Here is a 4,166-nt window from a genome sequence, read left to right as displayed (position 1 = left end):
GAAATAATAAATATATAAAAATATAGCATATAGTATAAAATTTTTATACACGAATATATTGGTTCAACCGATAACATGGAACTGAAAAAAATTGAGTTAAAGGTATAAAGCAATACACGTGAATATCATTTCATAAAAGTTAAAATTAATACGGAAGGAGTAAAAATTTCAAATATATAATATAATAATATAATATAATATAAGTCGATATAGTAAAATAAAATGACATGAAGAAATGAGGTACCATAAAGTAGTCTATCGGTTGAAAAAACAAGGAGAGAAAGTGAATTAACACCACTTAGAATTAAAGTTCAAAGTTCTTCAACTCCCTCAGGCACATTTCACACCTCAAAACCAGTAGACACCAAAAGGCAATTTAGCACCAATCCGGCACACACAAGAGCGCACAACAGGCACCCAACAGGTATCAACAGGCAAAAGTCCAATTCCGCTCACCATGTCAAAAAAGGTTCACCACACATGAGCCAAAAACAGTTACAGCACACTGCAGGTATCCATCAGTAAAAACAATTTCACAAATTTCATACAATACCTATGGCCATTTCGGAGGTACACCACTGTATTTCAGAACACAATAGAGTGTAAATTGGTGATGACCCCTCGTCAGGGTAAACACATGTACAAAGTTACGACATGCACAAGATGAAAAAAAAAAATGATTTCTTTAAGGAGCAAATATATATAAACAAAATGGACCAGCCTATGTAAATAATTGGAAGATTCCAAAAAAAAAAAAGAAAAAAAAAAAGTGCCATTTTAGAATAGCCAAACAGGCTGCAGTATCAAAACCGATCTAGGAGGTTTCAAATCACCCTAACGCAAACTATTACACTTGCTATTATTTATTGCTTTTAAATTTATTTTTATCTCTATACAGTTTCCAAGAAGGTGGAGGAAAACTTATGGTCGCAGAAGGGGACTACCTCCATGAACTTATTCAGGGTTTTTGGTCCAAAGGACCTGAGAATCGCAAGGGATTCCCTAATACATAAAGAACATTTGCTAATATTTGCCTTAAAGTATGGGGCCCTCGCTATAATAGACCATTCAAGAGAGTACTTTATCTTCCTCTTCTTGAGGTCATGTAGTTAAGAGGCGAGTGTGGTAGAGTTACTGTATTTTTGCATTGAAAACGAACTCACATGCGCTCTATATCTAGCCTTAAAGTTCTTTGTGCTTCCTATATAGAACCTATCTAGTTTGTTCTCATCCCTGACGGTGCACTTATATATTACGTTTGTACATAAACAGAGCCCTCCCAAAGGACATAATAGAGGGTCTCTACAATTACATAATTTACATTGGCTACCCCTAAATTTATTTCGAGCGCCCTTGCCAGTCTATCCTTATCAACAGCTCCACTCCTCCCATTCCTGGGTTTCGGCACAATCAGAGGGAATGGAGAGCACATCCCACTATCATTGTGTGACTCACAACTTGTTTTATCAGAGCCGGGGCTTCCATTGCAGGGATATTCACAATGCTCAAGTTTATTTAATTTGCTTCTATTGAGAGAGGCAATAATTTACGCTAGATTAGGCATTCCAGAATAGGAAAACTTAATAGAGGATCTGTTGCAGATACTATAGTACTTATGGTCTTAAGTTATTCTCCAGGATCCTAAAGAACATCCTAGGTAAATTTCTTACCCTGAGAGAGAAAGGGGTCGCGAACCAAATTACCTTTCGTATTCTGGGTCGTGAGCCTTTCAGTTTATTTATCCGCAAATTAACATTATTACGTTTCGTGTACCTATATATTCTATTGTTGTCTCTATGGAACCTGTTTCTAAAGAATTCCTTATTATGGTTGCTACCAAAAGATGTACTATCCTTGCCCCGATCAAACCTCGTATTATGCATAAATGAGATTTTTCTTTTGAATCCGCTTGCTTCAAGGGCGTTGTTATAAACCGGCGCATGTTGATTAAAACTTTCTACATTTGATGATAAATTTGATATTCTAATTGAAATTCCAGGGACAATACTACCTATGGTGGACCTTCGGTGATTTGATGAAACATTTATGTACGACACAGATTTGCTAGGTTTACGGAACGGACAATAGAGACCCGTATCCAAACATAATGTCACGTCCAGGAAATTAACCTTTCTGGAGTTAACATCAAATACAATATTTAGGTTGAAGAAATTCTTAAGGAAACACCTTATTTTACTATATCGACTTATATTATATTATATTATCATATTATATATTTGAAATTTTTACTCCTTCCGTATTAATTTTTATTCGTATTAATTTTAACTTTTTTAACTTCTATGGAATGATATTCACGTGTATTGTATTATACCTTTAACTCAAAATTTTTTTCAGTTCCATGTTATCGGTGGAAACAATATATTCGTGTATAAAAATTTTATACTATATGCTATATTTTTATATATTTATTATTTCTTCTTGCGTTATTTCTTCTTATTCCTTATGTTTGACAGATTATGCTGTATTTCTTGTATATGTTCATTGAGGGGGTGTGATATATTGAGTCGTTAACCCAGTCTTTTTATTCTTTAACTAATATTTTATATATATATATATATATATATATATATATATATATATATATATATATAGGTTATGAGCGATAGTGGTGTCAGTTAGACCCAGAGGTTTCAGGTAATGCTGAGTAAGTGCTATGGATAGACCACAGTTAAGCTCCAGGTTCGGTGATTATGCGAATAAGGGGTCCAACGTAGGTCATATATCAGCATGTGAATATAAGGATTTAATTTTCGTAATGAGATAAAAAACCAAAGTTGTGTACAATATAGAACGTTTATCAATAGAAGGTCTTACAGTTGCTTCCAGGATATTTATTATATCCCTTCATCGGAGACAGTGTGAGAGGATGGTTAAGTAATAGTTAGTTTAGTTAAGATAGGAAATAGAGAGTGAATGTAGGGATATTGTATTTGTAAATCCATTGTTTAGGAAGAATGGTATACATATAAGATTCCAATACCTTGTAAGTCAAACCCAGTTGTCTTTAAGATTGGTCATTGCCTTTGTAAATCCATTAAGATTCCAATACCCTATGAGTAAAATCCAACAGTCTTTGAAATTGGTCATTCCATGTATATATATATATATATATTTTATTTATACAGATGTTTATACATATCAATATCTACACATATAACTGGTACTCATATGTATATGGATACGTGTACATCCACATATCCATATACACAGGATATGCAGATGTATGTATATGTGGGTACACACGTATCCATATACATATGAGTACCAGTTATATGTGTAGATATTGATATGTATAAACATCTGTATAAATATAAACCCCAGAAGGACAGAAACTAATTCAAGGCTAAAGACAGGATTCGGTGGAAGAAGAAGAATTGGAAGAAGAAGAATTGGAAGTAGAAGAATTGGAAGAAGAAGAATTGGAAGAAGAAAAGAGAGGACAATAAAAAGTAAAGGTAATGAAGAGGAAATAGGAATATTGATTTTTACCTGTACATTTGAACTGTTAAATAAAATATCAAGATATTTTAGAGGAAATATCATTAGTGGTGTTTTTACTACATTTTTACCTTTCAAAAACTATATCAGCTAAGCAAATGGCCTCCTCCACTAAATGCATTAAGCACATTATAACATAATCTGATCACTATTTCAGAAAATTATCGCTGTTCTCTTTGAGCATATAAAAGACAAATTTGGCTGGGGCAAAATGAGTAAGACAAGATAAGGTAAATTCGCTGCTTCAGTTCTCCAGACACATTAACATATATCCCTAAACATCAGAAAGATAAGAAATGCAAAAAAAAAAGTTTAAATATCTAGGAGGGTCAGAGAAAAATGGCACATGATATGAAATTAAAGGAGGGTCAGAGAAAAATGGCACATGATATGAAATTAAAGGAGGGTCAGAGAAAAATGGCACATGATATGAAATTAACAAAACTCAACTGAATAATATATTTTAAAAAACTCAACATAAAATATCAGATATAGCTTCTTTCTGGAGTGTCTTCTTTATGATATATTTACTCACCATGCAGTTAAAAGAAAGAAATTATTGAAATAAGACATTACTCATTTTACCCCATTTTAGACATCATGTTTTGAAAAACTTGAAATTATGAAATTAGACATTAGTGTAAGAA

The sequence above is a fragment of the Octopus bimaculoides genome, chromosome 8, assembly GCF_001194135.2.
Source record: "Octopus bimaculoides isolate UCB-OBI-ISO-001 chromosome 8, ASM119413v2, whole genome shotgun sequence".
NCBI classification, from domain to species: domain Eukaryota; kingdom Metazoa; phylum Mollusca; class Cephalopoda; order Octopoda; family Octopodidae; genus Octopus; species Octopus bimaculoides.
Note: the sequence above shows the minus strand (reverse complement) of the source record.